Consider the following 23,192-nt stretch of genomic DNA (forward strand, 5'->3'; position numbering starts at 1 on the left):
TACTGTAAAATAATAATTTTAATATGAACTGAAAGCGGATTCCCGTGCCTGAATTGCGGAGATCAGCGCCGCCCCACCGCGACCTGAGTCATTGGATTAGAAAGGGAGAAAATAAAAAGTTATTATGAAAAAACAAAGTACAGTAGCACAAATAGTGACTCGCGTGTATTTCACTGCTCTTCTGACTGAGCCACTGCATCTGACTCCGCTCTGTAGCGTTTTTTTTTTTTTTTTCTTCTAAAGCCCGCGGTGCAGGTGTGTTTTTTCGAGAGAAGAACATAGTTATCGGTAGTTGTTGTCGCTCTTTTTTCTTCTGGGCAAAAAGATTCTTATAAACCTACATGCCACCATCGATTATGTTAAATTTGGCAAGCGTACGTGTACATATTAAAGCGCAACATTGTTGACACACAGGTAGAGAAGAAGCGGAGAGACTGTTTGGCCAATCAGAATGCAGAACACAATGCACGATGCAAATCTGTGAAGCAGCGAGACCGTGAAAGGTGAACCGCGAAATGGCGACGGTTCACTGTACTCCGATGTTGTTTTCTTACTCATTCTGCTGCAAGTTGGCTCAATTTTGACGCGCAAGACATAACCGGTAAAATCCGGTTTAGGATTTTCATAATAAAAGATCCGGAAGTAGTTCATTATTTCTTGCGCGGCCCGGTACCAACCGGTCCGCGGCCTGGTGGTTGGGGACCACTGCGTTACGATATCAAGTTTCCAGGTTTGATATTTATTTCTCGATTATTAATCAACGCTTCCCTGAACACAGCGATGGATGATTGACTAGCTGTACTTGGTGCTAGCGTGGCTAACACGAGTAACAGTTTAGTCCAAAGCCTTTTCTGCTAAAATAAAATCTTTAGTGTATATCAGATACAGACACATTGGATATTGATCTGTTTAGCTAACGCAAGACTGTGTAGCAGACAGGCTTCAAGGTGTATCAGTACTGCAATTATACTTAGCTAACGGGAAGCATGTGTTTGTGAGATGGCCACGCACGTGACCACGTAGAATGGGCATCAGCCAATGAAAAGCAGCCCCTCTGGTAAGGTCCATTGTCTCTTATAAAGACACACAGTTCCATAGAAATTTACCCACTTTTCACTGTGCGGATTTGTGAAAACATTGTTTTGAGCAAAACCTGTTTGAATAAACCAGAATGCAGAAACCAATGGTCTATCACCTCAACAATGAGCTCTTTGACATCTTTCAGCAGGAGATCAAGGAGCTGCACCAAGATGTTGCGGCCATTACGATGGAGAAATTCGACACAGAACGCTACTATGAAGACCTTGTCTCAGAAGAGAGGAAGGAGAAGCAGGCCTTGCTTCTGGAAATTCAGAAGCTGGAGAAAGCTGAATCCAAGAACCAAGGCCTGGTGGGCAGAGATGAGACAACGAATTTTAATATAATATATATATTTTTAATAATTCCTTTATTTAATCAGGTAAACCCCGTTGAGATCTAGATCTCATTTTCAAGAGGGACCTGAAACAAACTTCACTCCCTGTCGGGGAATCGAACCCCGGTCTCCCGCGTGACAGGCGGGGATACTCACCACCAGTGTTGTATAAAGTACTGAAATCTCAGAGTCAAGTAAAAGTATATGTACCTCTCCAAAATATGACTTTGGTAAAAGTCGAAGTCACTGACTGAAATGTTACTTGAGTTAAAGTCTTAAAGTATCTGAAACTTCTTGTACTTAAGTATGGAAATTACTGTAAAAATGGATGTACTCAAGTAATGTAATGAAAAGTACAAGTAAAAAGTAAAACAAAGCAAATGCAGTTTGAATGACATTTTTTATATTTTGGTAAACTTGTCAAATACACTTAAAATAATGTACCCAACCAAGTGCAGGCAAAATTAAACCTGCTAATAGATATACCTGCAGGCATCATTTAGTTACGAAAATTAGGTGCTTTACCTATAGCACAAGGTTAACTTAACCTGCTTTACAACTGAACCAGCTTCTTAGTATACCCTCCAGGACAGAAAATACAAAGTTTTTGTAAGCCTTAAGTTTTCCCTTCAAGTAAGGTCAGTGCTGAAAATGAGAAAAAATAAATAGTACAGAAAATGCGGCCAACATGAAGAGAAAGATCTGTTACAATTACTCTACTTCACAAATCAGTGAATCAGTCAATGCTACAGTCAGTAGGTGGTGCACACAACTGGTCATTATGCAAAAGAAAAAAAGAACTGGGAGGGAAATGCAGCTTATTGGCATCTGTAAACCTGGTTTTGAACTTGCATGCCTTTCCTATATTTGTTAAATTTAGTCTAAATTGCTATCGCTATGGCTTCTGCCCCCCCTTGAACAGAGGAGTCTAGGTAGCCTGCTACAGTCAACATTAGGCCTCAGCTAAATACACCACGTGTGGAACTGAAACAATGCCAAACAAAGTTCATTTATGGTCAACATTTCACAATACAGTAGTGTCTAGTGACCAAGCTATAGTTACTGAAACAGGAGGATTATAACCATTTCATAAGACGTTACCTCGATGTGTTTCTTCAAGTTGGACGGGGAGTTTTTGTAAGATAGAATTTCCATATCTTCGGGCAGGAATAACATAAACTGCATGCGGTACGACGAATCTTTAACACCCACGAAAGAGTATATTGTGTTTAAATAAGGCCATGGGCTCTCATCACCAGCTGGTGGTTCCCCTGGAGCCGTGTCCGACGTAGTTGCAGTCGTTGTGGTCTCCGTCTCCTCCTCCATGTGACTGCTGCTGATTGCGAGACTTGCTTTGTGTTTAATGGGAGAAGCGAAACAGGTGTATCCCATTGGAGGTGATGAACAAGCCCAGGCAAGTAGGCTACCGACTTTGTTCGGTAGCCTACTTGCTACTTGCTAATCAGTAGGTGGGGTCAAAACACTTTGTTTCTCTCTCTCGCTTTTTTGTAACGAGTAACTAAACCACACATTGAAAATGTATCGGAGTAAAAGTACGCAATTAAGTTCGGAAATATAGTGAAGTAAAAGTGAAAGTCATCAAAAATTTTCATACTCGAGGAAAGTATGAAGTACTCCAAAATATACTTAAGTAAAGTAGTGAAGTATTTTTACTTCGTTACTATACAACACTGCTCACCACTGTACTAACGAGGAGATGAGTTACGGGAACTCCAACAAGAAATAAAGGAGATGCAAAAGAAACACCGTCAGAAAACTGAGATGCTCACCATTGAGCTTGAAATTGATCTCGCTGTGGCTCAGAAAGAGGTAAAGAAGCTCTAGGAAAAGCTGAAGCATGAAACAAAATCTTGGTGCAGAAAGGGATCCAGCAAAAAGGGAAGCCATCAAGATTCCCCTACAATTCTCTAGCCACAAGATTCAACTGGAACTCCAACAGCTGGAGAAAACCATCCAAGAAGAAAAAGCACTAAGGATCCAGGCAGAGAATTTCTTAGAAATATTGGACCAAGAACTGAAAACTGAACAAGAACTTAGAGCCCAAATTGAGGCAGACAAACAGGAAGCCGTGGAGATTGCAGAGCAACTAATTAAAAAGCTTGAGGACATGGAGAAAACATCCAAGGAGGCTCCATCTGAGAACAAATTTGAACTGGAACTCCAACAGCTAGAGAAAATGCTCCAAGAGGAGAAAAGACTAAGGGTTCAAGGAGAGATTAAAAATGCTTCTTTCTTGAAAACTGTAGAGTTTCTTCGGCAGGAAACAGACAAAGAACCGCCGAAACCATTGGTCTATCACCTCAACAATGAGCTCTTTGACATCTTTCAGCAGGAGATCAAGGAGCTGCACCAAGATGTTGCGGCCATTACGATGGAGAAATTCAACACTAAACGCTACTATGAAGACCTTGTCTCAGAAAAAGCGAAGGAGAAGGAGGCCTTGCTTCTGGAAATTGAGGAGCTTAAGGAGAAGCTGGAGAATGAAAAAAAATCCTGGTGCAAAAAGGGATTCAGCGAAAAGGGATGCCATCAAGATTCCACTACAATTCTCTAGTCACTGTGAAGGATTGAAGAAAGTCTCCACTGAACATTCAACAGAAATCAAAGTTCGAGATGAGGACATTCCTTATCTTGATGTCCAACAGCTTCAGGAAATGCTCCAGAGAGAGAGAAAGCTGAGGATTCAGGCTGAAAATGAGAATCTGGATCAATTTAAATGTGCTGAGGCTTTCTTTGAAATGATGGAGCAAGAGCTGAAAACCGAACGAGAACTTAGAGCCCAAATTGAGGCAGACAAACAGGAAGCTGTGGCGATTGCAAGCAACTAATTAATAAAATTGAGGACGTGGAGAAAACGTCCAAGGAGGCTCCATCTGAAATCACTTTGGATGATCAGAACAAAATTCAACTGGAACTCCAACAGCTGGAAAAAACCACCCACGAGGAAAAAGCACTAAGGATCCAAGCAGAGAATTTGTTAGAAATATTGGACCAAGAACTGAAAACAGAACAAGAACGTAAAGCCCAAATTGAGGCAGACAAACAGGAAGCTGTGGAGATTGCAGAGCAACTAATTAAAAAGCTTGAGGATGTGGAGAAGACGTCCAAGGAGGCTCCATCTGAGATCATTTTGGATGATCAGAACAAATTTGAACTGGAACTCCAAAAGCTAGAGAAAATGCTCCAAGAGGAGAAAAGACTAAGGGTCCAAGGAGAGATTGAAAATGCTTCTCTCTTGAAAACGGTAGAATTTCTTTGGCAGGAAACAGACAAAGAACTGCAGAAAGAAAGGGCTCTGAGAGAAGAGGCAGAAAGAGGTAAGCTGGAGTTGGAAAATGTAAGTGATAAACTTTACCAGGGTTTTGAGAAAGCCTGTAAGATGACAGAGACGCTCTCAGCTGAGACCGAACTCCTTACCAACAAGCTTCAGGCAGACAACAAGAAACAGAGGTCTCTGCTCAAAGATATCCAGGAACTCACCCTCGTGCTGGAAAAGGAAAAAACCCTTTGAATCAAGGCAGAGAACTATGAGATGGAGGCCATAGAGATTGTAGAGGCGTTGCAGAAGGAAGCAAAATATAGAACCCGGAAGAACAAAGATTTGAAAAAGAAACGCCATCTCATCAAAGTTCAACCTTTTTTAATTTATGTGAATCGCTCCTTGTTGTTGTTAATTATTAGTGCTTTAATTCATGTAAAAATATCTCTGGTATGTGTTTCTGTTTCACCACACCTGATTCAAATGATTGCATGACCTCCTCTGCAGCCACCAAATACTCCAAAAGTCTGTCAATCAGCCATTCATTTGAGTCAGGAGAAGGAGACCCCTAAAACATGTAGGGCATGGGTACTTGAGGACTACTTGGGAATCACTGCGATGGCGGTCGATTCCCGGTCTGTCCACCCTTTGCCGTTTGTTTTCCCACTTCACCCACCTTGCCTGCTGGTGTTGGTCAGAAAGGCCGAAGGCGCAAAAATTTGCAGCCTCACTTCTGCCGGCCTGTAGCTACAATCCAGTAGCTTGCCATCAGCAGAGTGTGAATGAGTCCTTTGAGATAAGCCCTTTTTCCACTGCAGGGTCCGGCCTGACCCAGCCCGGCTCCGTTCGACCCGGTTCTGTAGCCCTGGTCGTTTTGCATTAAGCGGGATCGTCACGTAAATCAAATTCTTGCTAAGGCTACTGAGGTGATCTCCCCAGCGACCACAGAACAGTTTCCTTCTTGGTTCTCCCGTCCCACTCTTTCTGAATGCACTCATGAGTGAGGAAGCTAAGGGAAACACTTACCTCAGCTTTACATTTAATGTCGTCTCTGAGCTGGACTTGCGGCCAGCTGGACTACCGCTGTGGGTGGTGGGATTTCCCCACTGGAGCGACTTTCGTTCACAGCTTTTATGACTTCTGATCGGTTCAGTAGGAGAAATGTTTTTTACATTTACCATTAAAATCTTTGGCTGAAGAGGCGATTATAATCCCAGTGTAGGGTAAGAATAGATTATGACGAGAATTTATTGATGCAGCATATTGAAATGACGGCCATCGAGAAAGTCTAGTGCTCCTCTGATCCAGAGATCTGATCTTTGTCCCGCCCCCGCAGCCAATGAACCAATCAACAGCTAACTCCAAACCGGCCCGGTCTGGCCGGCCCGATTGGAACCACAGCTCTCGTGGTTCCAGGGAGCTGGGTGGTACCGGGCTGGAAGTGCTAATGCAAAAATGATCAGCCCAGCTTTTAAGCTAGACCGGGTCAGACCGGGTCTGGTCAGACCGGGTCTGGTCAGCCCGGGTCTGGCTGTGCAGTACAAAAGGGGCTATAGACACATTCACTCCGTTCAGATACATGAAGTGGCCTGAAACACGCCATACAGTGTCATTTTGTTTTAAATGTTGCAAGTTTTAAGTCAATGTTTCATTTTTATTGTACGCTTATTTAAAAAGAATAAATGCTTAAAAACAAACAACATAAAAGGAAAGGACAGTTTTTTTGTTTGTTTTTTTTTACTTGGGATTCAGCCTCTTAACTGTAATATAAATAGCTCCTTATTGTGTTTGTTTCTGTTTGAAATGTTGAACGTTTTACATCATCGTTGTATGTATTCAAACTCGTAATGTAATGTAAATAGCTGTTGATTGTGTTGGTCTTTCTTTTAAATGTTGCAGGTTCAGTGTCAATGTTGCATTTTTATTATGTCCTCCTTTTTGTACAAACAAATGCTAAGAAACAACAGAAAAACAACTAAACAAAAATGGAAAGGTTGGATCTATTCCACTTCTTTACAGTAATGTAAATGGCTTCCTGTGTTTGTTTCTGTCTTAAGTTGAAAGTCTTACATCATCATTCTATGTATTCAAACTTTAATGTAATGTAAATAGCTGTTGATGTGTTTGTCTTTGTTTTAAATGTTGCAGATAAGTTGCATTTTTGTATGTCTTTTTATTATAAAAGAATTGAAAAACAAAATAAAAGAAGAAAGTGTTTTATTTGATTTGAATGTAATATAAATTTCTGTTGATGTGTTTCCCTTTCTTTTAAGTGTTGCAGGTTCTACATTTTTATTATGTCTTTTTATCTAAAAAATTCTGAAAAACAAAACAAGCAAAATAAAGGAGGATATTTTTTATTTGATTTTGGATCAAATAAAAAATCCAAAATTTTCAAATAAAAAATTGGAATAGATCCAAAATCAAATTTTTTATTTGATTTTGGATCTATTCCGCCTCTTTGCAGTAATGTGTAAATAGCTTCTTGTGTTTGTTTCTGTTTCAATGATGAAAGTCTTACATCATCATTCTATGTATTCAAATTTTAATGTAATATTAATAGCTGCTGATGTGTTTGTCTTTGTTTTAAATGTTGCAGGTGTGTTGCATTTTTATTTTTAAAAAATTGCTAAAAAATCTTTAAAAAGGTATTTTTCTGTTTTCTTTAATTTTATTTATGTGCATTTCTACATAATTTCAACCACCTCTGGTTTTAGGTGGTAATGTTACCAGATTTGTATTCCAGATAATGTCTGATTCCCAACCCTGTACCTCGTGATTTCAATCAAGTATCACATGCGTGGAAAGAAGTTCAAGGTGACCTCATAAATCCTTGGGGGCTTCAAAATGCCAGCACGTCTTCTGAGGTTTCAGTAGAAAAACGTGCTTCTGTAACCTCTGCGCTGTTGTTTGCTCCTCAGTACATTTCGGAGTGTGTGGCCTTAAAGCTTCTATCAGGTGGTGTGACAGTTGGTGAGGCTGGAACCTGGAACCTTTGTGATAACAATGTCTGCACTGAGGTACCTTCTGTCTTACCTCTAACCCCCTGACATATCTACAGGAGGGTATTCACTTGGTTATCCCATCTGTGGCTACAGACACAGATGTACATGATGAATCCTTGACAGTTCCCTTCTATATTCACAGAATACCTGTATGGCATTATACATTGACTTCACTGAAATAAATGTTTGTATTTGTTACATTATTGTCCTGCTGTACAAAAAACTGCAGGTTTTAATTGTGTAAATGCATCTTCTAACAAACATACACATGCAAACGTTATGTGAATCTTGACTCCTTACTCAAACTCTTAACTAGAGATATGCAATGCTGAAAAAAAAAATAATAATAATCCAATGATAGTCCAATAATCCAATAACCCCCCCCACACACACACACACACACACACACTACACACACACACACCCAGATGGCATGTTGAGCAGGGTTGGGGTCAGTCCTCTCCCTCCTACACGCTGTGTATCAGGAAGACCTTCTGTTTAAAACCAGAGGTAAATACAACATTCGAATCTATTTAAACTTCTCTGGGTATAGTATATGCGATACGATATATATATTATTCTTGATTATCTAACACTTATTGTTTTTCATACTTTAATTGTATTACTCTTAAAACTCAGAGGTCAGAAGGAGTTTACCAAAACAAAGTGTCACAATGATCGGATTAACAGATCATTGTGACACTCTAACAGATGTCGAAGGAATGTTTATTTTGGGGTGGCGCATCCTGTCACCGGAAATTAAAAGCAATTAATGATTAGGGTCATCAATCACTCCACCGATTAAATTTTGACAGAAGGGTGCCTATATATCTCTCTTAGGCGTGTTAAAAAGTCAAGTGGAATATATTCTAAGATGGTCTTCCTCCACCCAAAGACACTAGGCAACTTACTGGAAATCCATTACAGTAAAATAATCTTTTGAGTACAAAAAAATTGAATATGATACAACTCACCGATAGCACACATTCAAGCTTATTTAGTGATAATGATAGTATACTTGACCTGTTATGTCATACAAAGACATACTGAAAAGACATGTCAAACATTTCCATGCAGACATAAGGAGACATCACTGTCTATCAGAGAAAAGACGATGAAAACGAGAGAGAGACATTTCCAACTGTCTCTCTGACAACGTCCTTCACTGATTTCTGTGTTTACAAAATGTTCCCATCAAGGTGAAATAGGGCGCACAAATTAGACAGCCTTGCTGAAAACGAAACAAAAGAAGCTTTTACATTCACTCTTCCAAAGAGGCATAAAGTTAATCTCTTTACAAATGTTGATGAGAGATGCTATTCAGCTGACCAAATGAACAGTGTGTATCAGATGTACAATGACTCCAATGAAGATTTGGAGGTTTTATTTTTTATTTTTTTTAAAGGTTGCATAAATATTAAAAACTAAATAGCTGATGGCTCTGGGTTTGTTTTTGTTTTTTTTTTTGTTGTTGTTTTTTTTTTTTGCTTTACAGCCCCAGTCACACTGTCATGAAACGAGGGCCAATTCATGGTGTGCCTGGACTGGCACATGTCCACAGGTGGGATAATACATACTGAGAGATTTTAGAAATACTGAAAATGTGTGTTGGAAAATTCTCTTTTTCTTTACAAGGTAATTACCCTCACCCTGAGAGGAGTGTAATTACATAGGTGGACTGACATTATTCAAATGAAACACAGTTTGGCAAAATAGTTCTGTTTATGTGTTTTTGTGACTGTGATTTATTTCAGGTAAAGGAGTAAAATGGAAGAAAAAAATCCATTCCAGTGGAAATTACATTTTTATTGGTTGTTAGGGGAGAACATGTTTTCCCAGAACTTTTTTAGTATACAGTAATTGAATATTCACAAAAAAGTAAAATCTATATAATTATACATACAGTATGTACCTCATAACATGAGACCTTCCATCCAGTTTCTGTGAAGTAGAAAGAACTTCACAGAAGTTAGTGAACTGCATGTGCCAATAATCCGGAGAGCAAGAAATTCTGATATTAGACACAAAGAATCACAGCAGGCATGTGGAAGAAGGTCCAAGGTTATTTTTTGTAACAAAAACTAGAAGTATAACATAATTTTAATGAAGTGAGATAAAAATATAAACCGGACTTTGTAGCAGTTTGCAAAATTAACTGAAATTATATCTACAGTACAGACCAAAAGTTTGGACACACCTTTCTAATTCAATGGGTTTTTTTTATTTTCATGACTATTTATAAGGCAAGAAATCCCACTTATTAACCTGACAGGACACACCTATGAAGTGAAAACCATTTCAGGTGACGACCTCTTGAAGCTCATCAAGAAAATGCAGAGTGTGTGCAAAGCAGTAATCACAGCAAAAGGTTGCTACTTTGAAGAAACTAGAATATAAGGGCTATTTTCAGTTGTTTTACACTTTTTTGTTTAGTGCATATTTCCACATGTGTTATTCATAGTTTTGATGCCTTCAGTGTGAATCTACAATGTCAATAAGTCATGAAAATAAAGGAAACTCATTGAATTAAAAGGTGTGTCCAAACTTTTGGTCTGTACTGTACAGAATATATTTATATATATATAAATATATATATATATATTCATTTTCTTCTGTTTTCAGTAGTTAGGACTTACATTTCGGCTTTAGAAATTATATCAGTGTTTTCTTTTGTTCTATCGACCAGAAAATGAATTCTGAAAATAATGCATAATTAGCAAGACTATTAGTAGTGGCGCAAATTACTCATTAAAAATCTAATGTTTTTGTGAAATCATTCCATTTTTGTAAACATAAATTTGTAGAAGAATTACATCTTGTTCCATAAGAACGTGGGCAACAGTTTCGTGTTTTCTGACTGACAGAAAAAACACACACACACAGATTGAAGAGAAACTAATTACTCTCGCCGAAGAAGACTCGGCTCTTCTGCTTCTCAACACAAAGGTGAAATTGTCAGGAAGAAAGCAGTAACGTCAGCACCAGGATTAGGTAAAATGGTAAGCGGCAAGCTGAGACAACTTAAAAGCAGCACATATAGAAGGCATCTTATGGATTTGTTAAGTGCTGGTGGCAGGGCGAGAAGTGTTTTCATCCCATCTACTACCTTCACACAGAGGAGAGAGGCTGAGCATGGTAAGCACATAAATATTAATTTACTCTAGAGACATGTAAAGTCTCACATGTGAATTTCAAGTCCATCATCAGACATGCATAAGGTGCCTCCTCTACTTAGTGTTACTACGGCTAGAAAAGAAGCTTATATTACCAGCAGTTGTCCTGTTCGACAAAATATTTAATAATAGTTTAGGTTCTTCTTTTTGTATTTTCAGGAGAATGGTAGATAGGAAGGGTAAAAAAAAGCTCTGGAAAATGAGCTTTTTGCAGCCATAAAGAAAGCAAAGGATTTAGATAGAAAGTACTTCTAACATTGCAACATTACTTTGAACAAGGTAGAAAAATTCATGTATTTCTTTAACACTTTTTATTAGAGCATTTGGAAAGAATCATTATGTAGAGATACTGCACTGTTTCACACAGGGGTGGAAATTAAAAAATTTCTCGAGAAATTTTTTTACCGGCCACTCAGACATTTCACCAACCACTGATTTTTTTCTTTTGATTACAAACCCCACCGGTGCCAGCAAATTATATAAAATATACGACTTATTCTTAACTCTATGAAAATTGATTTACTTATAATAAGTTTACCATAAATATGTACATATACAAACTAATTTAACATAACAAAGCATGGACACCTTAACTGAGGTGGAAAGCAGTAAGTAATTACTAACAGCAAACTTTAACTACACAACCCTAAAATGATTGCAGTCATTTCCTATGTTGAACGTTTCCACATTTTGGCTACAACTCCCCCAGATAGTACTACATTAAGATGTGTCAAGTGATTTTTTTAAACATTTTGAAATGGTTTCAATAGCTGTTTTCTAACTATTCTATTTGTTTTCCCTTACTTACTATGTTTTTTATTGAAATTTACAATTCTTATTTTTACTAAAAACATCTCAGAACGTGTTCATTATTAATTCCATGGCCGTGATTATTCCTGTGTTATCCCAGTGTTTTTCACTCTGCCTGCTAGCTTAGCATTAGCTTTCCCCACTCACTCAAACCTGCCCTCCTGCCTCTTTGTGTGCATGTTCACTCCTTTTTACCAGGCAGCAGCAGCTTATCTGGACTTTTCCTCAATCTGTCCCTCGTCACGTCTCTCTCATCATCCTCCTCCAACGATAATAAATCCCCTGAATCGCTAATTCTCCCTCTTTCTCTGCTCCTCAATCTGCTTCAGCGGTCAAAAATTGTGTGGTAAACTTATCGGTTAGTTTGACATTTTTTTCTGAATGGGCTTATGTGCTTTTTAGCTTATGTTAACGTAGTTTTTGTGACCCGCCTGGTCTCTTATCCGCTCATTTTGCTCGGACTCCGGTTAGCTGAAATAACCCTATTTATAAACTTAGACTGGAGGGGCAGACCAAGGAGGACTTAGGGATTTCATTGAACAAGCTCAATGTCTGTCAATAACGGACGGCTATCGCCGTCGATAAAGATTATATTTCATGTACTTTTGTTAAATTATGACAGTCTAGGGCCGCCCCATAGACAGTATGTGCATTAGTCTGTATCCCAGACGGTCAGTCCTCCCCTGGACAGAAATTCAAACTGAATGGAGCTTTTTTTTTTTTTTTCTGTTCAAACTGTCAACCCGCCACAGTGGCGGGTGCGTTGGTCCAATTTACACGCTACTTCATACTTTTACCCACATTTGGCCAGTGGCAGGTGCTAATTTCCACCCCTGGTTTCACATTCAGATTGATTCAGGAAAAATTCAGAATTGTTAAAGATAAAACTGAGGAGTCCAACATCTGAAATAGTTATTTTTTTTTACAAACAAAATGTTTTTTTTATTACTTGCAGAAAACAGTTTGTGGTTCTATATTCCTGTATTACTTACTGAGCGTTGGGACTGTTTTGTACTGGGCCAAAGATGTGCTGACGGAGAAATTATCCAGGCGGAACTGAGGAACTTGACACAAGAAATTTGCAATGTCATAAAATGTCATATTTTTATGTTTCATCTATCAAATGTCCAAGGATCAAAGTGTCAGAAGGTTCATTATTGACCCTATCAGTGGAAGCTCAGCTTTCTGTCAGACTGACAGCCATCTGAAACTCATCTTACTGTAACACAATTCATCAGTAACTATGACTCGCAAAGCAAAGTCATTTATTTATGAAGCCGGAAACATTTAAGCTCCAATTTTCAACCAGACATGGTCATCAACGTGAGATAGCAAGCTAGCGTTAGTCTCCTGTTTCTGTGAATTTCTTCCTCAGAAGAGATCCTGGAGATTTGGTGTCAAAGTTACAAATCTTTCTAAGCTTTATTTTTGCCACAGCATCATCTTACAAAGTTTAAATTGCTGCACATGAATTACCAAGAAGACAAGATTTTAACATAGTTAATATTTATAGTGCAAACAACACTCCTACTCTTTTTAAAGTATCACCTTACTACAAATCAAGTCATGCTCCGAGGAAAGGTCAAAGTGCAAAAGTAGAATCCCATAGTGGTCATTCAAGTTAACATGAACTGTTTATACAGTAGAAACAAATCACACAGAACATCTCAGAATAGTTTTTGCAAAAAAAAAACAAACAAAACATTTTTTCAGATTCGTATGATTTCATCTTGCGGTTCGACTTTCGAGAGACTTTGTGAAACAGGAAGTTAAATTAGAAGGAGGCTGAGGGGAACGGTCAAATTTCAGCTGAGTTCAATGATTGGTCAAATGTCTGTGCAAAATTTGCGAATTTGCGAAGTGAATTTACATTAATAGTTATGATCACATAACTTCCTGTTGTGACTGATACCAGACCAAGTTAAAGCAAAAGTAACCTGGCTTTATGTGTAACTCAATTGGACCCTAAAAACATCATGAAGGATGTCAGATAGTTATGAATTAGTGTTTAAGTGCAAATATGAGTGAAACAACGAGGAGTGGAGAAAACCAAAAGTTGAACAACAAGCTGTGTAGAGGGATGAGAGATTCCTCTGAACCCATGAGAGACCAGGCTGTTCCAGGGACAGCAGAGCCTGAATGCTCTGTTGACCCTGGTGACCCTGGTGACCCTGGTGACCCAGCCACGCCACTGAGCAACTGCAATAGAGAACACAAGCAAAAGACTCAAAAGCAGAACTCAAGAGAAGTGGATTCATCACAACCCTGTTATTTCCTTCCTGTTATTTCAAGAAGAAGAAAAAAAACTATCAACTGTTTGTTGTTTCTTTGTCAACATATAGAAACATAAGTTGAAACTGTGTGAGTGCAAAATTAAGCTGTTCCATCAGCTTTTACCAACTGAATAACAGAAACAAGGCAGTTCAAAGTGCTTTACACCATAACAACACAAAAATAAAGTCATTGAACACAGTCAGTTATTGAAGCATCACATTTTGTTGAGTAAAATCCTAACAGCTCAGCCAGTCATACCGATCACTTGTACTAACTTTTGAATGAAATGATTACCATTATTAATTAGAACTTTACAGCAGTAATGTTAGTATTTTTGACTTCAGTCATCAAATTAAATTGCTGTTGTTCAAAGCAAACATGTCTGAAAAGAAAAACCTTGTGTATCAGTTAGATTACCTTCAGCAAAAAGCTTAGAAAAATTTGAAACAATAAAGTTAATTCCTAGAATAACTAAAATAACCTGTTGAGATGATGGCAGCAACCTTGCTCTAGATTCTAGATGAATCTAGATTCTAGATTCATCTAGAATCTAGAAGAAAATAAAGGAAAATCAAAATACATGCAGCATTTTCTTTGGAATATATTTTTCTTTAATTATTTTTTTCAAATCTAACAAACACCGTCCTGCTCTAGCACCCTTCACTTACTCAAAAAAAATAAAATAAATGATATTTGGAAAAGCCTAAATTAATGTGGGCCCATAAACTCAACAAATGGATAAAAAGTCAACATTGAGCAGGTAATATTGACTTCACAGAAACAGATGTGAGTTTATAAGTTGATAAAACCCTCCACAGTTCACTGCAGTCCTTTGGCTAAAATAGCAGCGACCGACACCACCAAGTGCTCGTAGCTCTTTTCACCAATCACCATGGAAACACTGATGTGATGCCAAAACAAGTCATAGCACTGAAAAACTACACATTAGCTCCACTTCAAAATATTAAACAATGAATAACCAGGCAGGCTGAAGTGGATAAAGTTTATAGTTAAGGCTGTCTATAGGAGCCATGTTCCTCACTCTGCCTCCTTCACTTCACTTTTGCATTATCTGCTGTTTCAGGTTTTAACTTGATGTTCTCTCCGTTTTTCAGTCTTTGTGGAAGCTACGTCCGGCCTGCTGTTCTGTTTAGTGGTGGCACTTCTGGAGGGGCCATTAGCTAATATAATGCTGCCAACAACTTCTATAAAAACTCTCCTTTTACAGATGATCCAGCTGGTTCTCTCTCCTAGACAGAGCTGCTGACTGAGCTTCTTCTGAAACTGAAGACTTTAAAACTGGCTCAATGACTCCATGTGATCTACTGCAGCGGTCCCCAACCTTTTTAGTCGCGCGGTCCGGTCAGCCCTTCGCAATTTTGCTGCAGACTGGGGGGGGGGGTGAGCCGCAGTACTTCGATGTTGTTTTATTACTCATTCTGCTGCAAGTTGGCTAAATTTTGATGCGCAAGACGTAACTGGTTTAGGATTTTCAAAATAAAAGCTCCGGAAGTAGTTCATTATTTCTTGCGCGGCCCGGTACCAATTGGTCCACGGCCCGGTGGTTGGGGACCACTGATCTACTGGGTTTCCTTGGATTGAAAACTTTAATTTGAATGTTAAACTGAACTTGATCCATTGTTTGATGACAAGGATCAATTGTGTGTATGATTGAATTGTGTGGGGAGGTTTTGTAATGTGCTGTTAGCAATGTAACCACCACTTACTTAAAAGAATAATGTTGTCATGACACCATACTCCACACTTTTAGAATCACCGGACTCATTTTTGTACTTCTTACTTATAATAACGTTCTGAACTCTGTAAACATTGTTGCTTAGCATCCTACAATAAAAGCTTACTTGTATTATTACAATCTGTGTATTTATGGTAAAAACAAAAACTACAGTGAGCTGCTTATGAAGATATAATTATCATGGTTTAAGTCTTTCAGGCCTAATTAGCTCTACAATAATTAAGATTAGCTCTGACTAATTAAAATGTGGTATGTGTCCAAACTACCAGTTTACGATGCAAAGCAGCTCAGCAAACACAAAACAATATTTTGACAAATGTTTCTTCAATTTTGCTAAACTAGAAATCAATAACCCTTTTGGACAATTGATTATTGGTTTATAGATCTGTCACAGCAGTGATAAAACTAATTCAGTGTTTTTGAAAACCAACCTGGCTTAAACTGACAAAGAACAGGAGAGAGCTATGATTAGCACTGAAATACCTTTCAACCCAGTAGCCACCTTAGTTTAGCTGGCAATAAACATTTGAGAAAATGGAACAAGTATTTCATATTTTTAAGTGGCAAGAAAGGGAAGAAAAATACCCATAAAGTAGACAAGTTCACATTAGGAGATTACCAGTGATGAAACCACTTATTGGAATAAAGTTTGAATTACTGCTAGTTCAGCTGTAGCTTACTATTAGATATTCTCTGTTTGCAACAGTTTCAAGCATTGATATAGCAAAAAACAATGACATACACAATATAACTTTATTTAAATTGTCAATTCGACACTTATTTTGTCATGACTTGTGGTCGTTTGGTGAGGACTGGACGCGGCTGTAGTAGTGAGAGATGATGGTTTTAATAACGATAACATATTTATCTCTGCCCAGACAATCTCTTACTGGAGTCATCTACCAGAATCATGAACAACGAGGTAAGTTTTACCGAGTAGTCAGCGGGGGTTTCTAGGTAACAGTTAGCCGCTCGGCTAGTAGCTTTCAGTGTGTGTACCCGGCTACTACACGTTAGCATGGAGCCTCCTCTTAGCTCCAGACCGAGAAATAGATCTGTAAACAACAATCACCTTGGAAACTCGCTCTTTATTTTATCACATGCAGTGAAACTCCTCCCCTTGCTGCTGAACCTGAAAGTAGCTTAATGCAGTGCATTGTGGGATTTATAGTTCTATTACCAACCTTCTGTAGTTCAGTCCTTCATGGCTGGACAACCAACACTTTATTAATTTTACCTTACATTTTATTTTGTGAAGCCTGTCAGTCAACTTAGGGTTTTTTAATATTTTTTTTATGTGCTGCATATGTAAATGAAATTGACCTTGACATGGAAACAAGGTGAGACAAATTAATAAAATTGTTGCCTTGGAGGAAAATATCGTAAAGAAACTTTGATTCTATTAAAACGTAGAATAATGAATGTGCTAATCTATGGCATCTTAAAGATGTTGTAGAATTGAAGTAGCAAATACAGTCAAAAGTAACACAACAGCCTCCAGTGTCCTGCAGTTCTGCAGTGTTTATTATCCTGTAAACACCAAGATGATAAAAACTGGATGCCTTTTCCAGGTGTGTGCTAAAAGCCAAATACCCTGCAGTTCCAACCTAATCCAGGGCCTCGTACAAATAATTAGGAATTTGTACTTAAGTCCAGCTGAGGACTGCTGTGCACCAGAAAAACAACAGCATCAGCAGATAACCGTTAGCAGCAGCCACCTACCGTCACTGAAGCATGGGCCCATGTATCCTTCTAATTGGTGTTTGTTCCATTATGGCCTCTTAGCACTTTGGGAAACAGGGATTGCAGAAAATTAATTACCTTTGCTTTGCTCTGACCAACAGACCAGTTTCATGTTTAATTCTTCCTTTGAACAAACCAATATGTAGGACTGGCCTGTGCAAACCGCTGATAAACCCTCACCGCTTTGAGATGACGAGGCGTCCATCTTTCAGTCATTAGTATTTTGTGTTGAACTCAGAGCGGTGTTGTAACCCCCCGAAATATTCTCTGCTCAAACTTCCCAGGGTGGATTCAGTTAGTACAAAGCCTGCTAGTCTCTGCTTTAACATGGTGTAACAAGCAGCCTATTGCAGATCCAACATACCTGCCTTATGAGGGAATATTTTAGGTTTCCTGTGAAGTTACAGGCTTTAATGTGGCGGGTGAATTATGACACGTAAAGAAAAAAATAAAAAAATCTGCAGATGGATTTTAAAGCTGTGTGAGAGACATCACTCCTGCGCAGAATTGCTGCGGTACCGTTGAACTATATCAGCCCGCAGCAGTTTAAGTGGTGATTAACGCTAACTACCACCACTCAGTCGGAGTCCATTCCAGGAACGTATAGCGTTTATCTACAATTCTCCGAACATTTTACTTTCAAAATTAGAACTTTTAATGCAACGTTTTCTCAACAAGTGGTTGCTGGAATGAGTTAAAAAGATAGAAAAACTGAAAAAAAGAGATGTAATCCCAGGTTTATTGCTTGTTGATAGCATATTAAAACCTGAAGCGAGGGATCTGCCCTGAACATGAAAGGTAAGATGATCTAATTCACTTCCTTTTGCTTCGGTGCCATTGAGTGCTGGCGCTGACATTTGCCGGGTCGTGTTCTGCAAATGCTGGAAAGGTTATCTCATTTTCAGCAAAACGTCTCGGGTTCAAAGATTTTTATATAGATTATATATAGAAATGATTCCGTTTCCATTGACGCCGAAATTAGCATATCCAAAAGGCAGGAGGAGGAAGGAGGGAGTCGGTGATGTTTTATCCTTTGCAGGTCAGGGAAAATAATTTTTCAGTCCTCGACAGAAACCTGTGTTTTGTTTGCGGCGGAGACGTCACCGTGTGGTAAATCTAAAATGATGCCAAAGATAATGCTACGTTGTTATGTGATTAACTGGAATTACTGTCTGAGAGTGCAGCGGCAAGGTGACACCAGAAAGCCGATGCTGGGCAGACGTGCTCATGTACGGCATCCTAACATGGACAGAAATACCAGAATGATCATGATCTCCTCGTCCTGCTGGCTGCTGGAAACTGAACCAACACAGTAATCTGCCTGTCTTCTTATCTTGCTTTCCGCTGGAGTTGTCAACTTGCCAATCAATTATTCAGCACAGCAAAGCATATTTACAGTTCACTAGAGTTGCAGTATGTAACTTTTAAAAACAATATTTTTTATGTATATTTGTTAAAACTGTCACTATGTCGAGACAGTAGAACATGAGACATATAATCTGAAAATAAAAAATCGAGCTCCTCCCTGCACTGCTCACAGTCGAAAACAACTTAGCGCTGTCAATCACTCTCCTGTATTTGCTGCTCCATGTGTTAACGGTGAGGAAACAAGTTACCATTCCAGGAAAGCCATTTATCTGCTGTCAGCGGTGGCCGTATTAACTAGCCTGAGCTTTCATGGCAGGCTAGCATGTGTGTTGGACTAGCACAGCAGAGAGCAAAGGGGAGGGTGTGAGAAACGCGTGCACAAGAGTGATTAACAGTGCTAAGATGTCTCCATTCTGCCTTATATTTGAATTTAAATCTGCCGTATTGGAAAAAAGATCAATCTAAAAGATGTAGGGTAGTGGTTCTTGAGCTACTCTTTGAGCGGTTAGTGTGACTAGAAAAGTTCCAGTTCATTTCAAGACTTTAACTTACTAAGATGTACATGTGTTGGTTTTACAGACTCTATTGTCTTCATGTTGAGTAACATTAAGTAAAATTGCTTCCCACAAGGAAACGTTTGGCATTGGAATATTTACCTGTGATATTAGCAACTTATCTAAATAAAGTGTAAAGAGATTCAACAAAAAGCCCTTTGAATAGCTGTGTTTCCACTGAGCAAATAATTTAGCAGTTTGATGTTTCAAAAATAAATTCATTTAATGGGAATGCTGCAATTTCAGAAAAAAAAGAAAGAAAAAACACAAGCTTTCGTTAAGTCTTTGTGTTAGGACCAGGAGTTTTTTTTTTTTGGTTGTATCAACTAGTTTATTTCACAAAACTGCATCACGAGTCACATGATCCACAACCAGATGTTACTACTGGCAGAAACGAAGAAGAAGACGACAAGAAGAGGAGTATGGTGGCACTGGATGTTTTTCAATGTCTTTATCACGTGAACAAACTTATTCATGTATGATATGAATTCTATGTCTTATTTAATGGAAACATCCCAATTGCGAAGTTGTATTCTGCCATATTAGAATATCTACAAAGTTTTGCATACATTTGTAATGGAAATGCAGCTGTGTGTGAAATGTGTGTGTCTCATGACATGCAGGCCCCATAAGGAGTTCATATTTGGTTCAATATAACAAAGTCAGTGCTGTCAGGCTTAATTGATTAAACATCAAACCTTTTCTTTAAAAAATGAACTAACTGCAGATGGGATTAGGAAGGTGCCGCTATCGGAGTACAGCATCTGCAGATATAATCATTTATTCAAAAGCAAAATTGATTTGGTTACACACTGCTTTGAGTCTGGGGATGAGCAGCGGTGGAGGAGTGAGGGTCATAACGGATTAAAAACAGTCATTTACAGTCAGCCAGGTTACTGGAGCGCAGGGTGGATGTCATTTATCAATGGAATGATTAAGCTTTGACTAGAACCTCTGACTAGAACCAGCCGAACTGAGGCGCAGCGGGTTGCAGACAGTGGATGTCCTGGGTATGAGGTTGTCCATCAGCTGTAAAGCACAGCTTGCCAGCATCTTAGTGCCAGAGAGTTCATGACATCGCTATAGAACCCAGACAGAGCAGCATTCTGCTTCTATGCACCACTAATCTGGAAGAAACATCCAGAAAAGTGCAAAACAGCTGAAACACTGAGTTCACACCTGGTTACAGTTGCCTTTGATTAGTACCTGGAACATCAATCAACATTTTGATGTGTGTTTGCTTGATTACTTAAATTGTGTGATGTTTTTACAGTGTAAAGCACTTTGAGCTTTATCTTTAACTCTGAACTTCAACTTCATCTACAATAACTCTTTGAAGAATTTGAATGAATAAGTTACATTTAATTTAATTTCCCTTTGCGATCAATCAAGTGTTTTTGAATTTGAAATGAATTTGCTGAAATGTTCTGTACGAATAAACCTGACTGGACGGGCCGGCACTCACTTGGTCACTTCCAGCCTGAAGAAGACAGAGGAGTTTGTTGTGAATCTAGTTTATGTAATACGGTTCATTTTATTGCAATCCATCACATTTATAGCAAAAGTATGTAATAAAATTGCAGTTATTTATGAAAGTATTCATGATCACAGTTTGCTACGTCGTCTATGGAGAGCCAGGCGATTTATTCTCTACATTTGCTTGCTTTTGGTTGGCTGTTCAAACGAGTGCTTATGTGGAAAACATGAGATTTTCTATAGTAAGTAAATGCATCATGGCGTGCTGCCCCGCCCCCTAACCACATGCTGAAACAGTCACTGTTTATTAATGGTGCTACATGATTAAACAGCCTGTCCTGTCCAGCAAACTGAAATGGTGTTTATAAATATTACAGCACTAGTATTTCAAAAAAACAAAAAATAAGAAGCTGTAATCTAATTGCTGTAATTGAAGCTATTCTTCAACTTCATGTCCAAACCTCAAGGCAGAAAATATTCTGCATTAATTATTTTTTTTTTCATTGTAACCCGGTCCAAACTAAAGGTGTTTGTAAGGAATTAAGTTCAAAGGAGTGATAGTTTAGAATGTGTTGCTTAAATATGCTAAAAATGTTATTAATCAGTGTTAACCAGAAACTGTATTTCAGGTTCTTTAAAAAGTAATTTTCACTGTATTTTATTTTGAAAGGCTCATGTTGCAAGAGGAAGTGGGGTAGATCAAAGGAACTTGACTGGTCCGTGGTTGGCTGAGGGTCAGGAGGAGAGGAGAGAGAAGAGGGGAGAGACAGGAAGAGAGAGTCAGAATCACGGAAAAGAGAGAAACGTGACAGAATTTAGCGAACGGGTTTGTACATAATTCGGCTTTCAGCTCGACAGTCGGTGAAAGTATATCAACCCTACGCTCTGTTTTACCGCTGCTGTGAGTTCCAGACCGGAGCTCACTGAACACTATATGTAATGCTCGCTGAGGCATTTATTATTCGCTAACTCAGTGAATAGCCGTTGAGGACTGTTAGCTAACCCGGCTAACGGACAGTTCAGTTAAAGTTTCCGAAGTGGGAGCTTTATGGAGTAGCGCCTGGAGCAGCGAGCTACGCATGTGGAAAGAGTGGTGGAGTTAATGGAGGACTGGGTTAGTGGAGGACTGGGCTACGCTGGACGTCTCTGTTCCCGAATCCTGAGGACTACCGGACTGGTTGGGGCCTGAGGACATCTTGCTGGCTGGACTGAGGACGGGTGAGGTGTTGAAAGGGCTCGGGGTTTCACTCGGAGAGGGGCGCCAAGTTCCACGCTTCACAACAGGCCTGCAACGGGGTTTCTTTTTGTTTTGTTGGGACACTATTTTAGTTAAGTATTGCCGGCTTAGGTGAACTTAGAACTGTGGGCCCACATTAATTAATATATTGTGTGAACTTAAAAGAGTGAAGTATTTCACAGTTTGTGCATTTGTTAATGTGTTTAATACATGTTTAATTCTCCTACAGGTGTACGTTTGATTTATTAAGAACTATACTTAGAGTGTGTTATTTCTGTTTAAGTCTACTATTTGGTGAGAAGGGAAAGAAATACGGGTATATTATTACTCTAAACTCAACATAAGTTTAAAACACGAGAGTGTACTAAAATTATTATTTATAACTTGATGAGTTTAATGAACTCAGGGGCCCTTACCCATGTTAAAACGGTGTAATTGGGCTACATCATCTTTAGGTTTATTTGATAGAGACAGACACACATTACAACAAACTGAATTAAACAGCAGTCCCATGCTGGTATCATGGTGCTAATAGCATAAGCTAATTTGCTCCTAGATTAGCTTTTCTTTTCCAAACAGTGTCTAAAAATGATCAGCAAGTGAAATAGTAACAATTTAAAGATAAAAAAACATGATATTGACAACATATGCAAATCATACGTATAAAACAAAGAAATTAAAAACATGTAAATAAAAATAAATATTAGGTATGAATATGATGTTCTGCATTGTTTGTTTTTTAACATATTCAATCTGGCAATAGACAGCAACACACTATTTCTCCAGCCGTTCCTGAACCTTATTTTTATGTCAGGAAACACTTTTCATTTTAAAACCATTGAAGGATCTATGGAGCTTTGTGGTATGAAAGAAAAAACCCTAAAGAGGATTTTAATCCTTACATTTAGTATTATGTGTTTTCCAGGCACATGTCAAGAAAATCCGAGCTCATCCCACTTCCCCATGCTGGAGATTTTAGTTTAACAGTAATAATAAATAAAGTTATCTTTAAAATGAATCACTCAAGTGATATCTAGGCCCAACAGTAGACTTAAGTGTCAATAAAATAAATCTGGTTGTGTGTGTTGTTTTTGTCTCATGC

This window comes from Xiphophorus maculatus, chromosome 13 (assembly GCF_002775205.1).
Source record: "Xiphophorus maculatus strain JP 163 A chromosome 13, X_maculatus-5.0-male, whole genome shotgun sequence".
NCBI classification, from domain to species: Eukaryota; Metazoa; Chordata; class Actinopteri; order Cyprinodontiformes; family Poeciliidae; genus Xiphophorus; species Xiphophorus maculatus.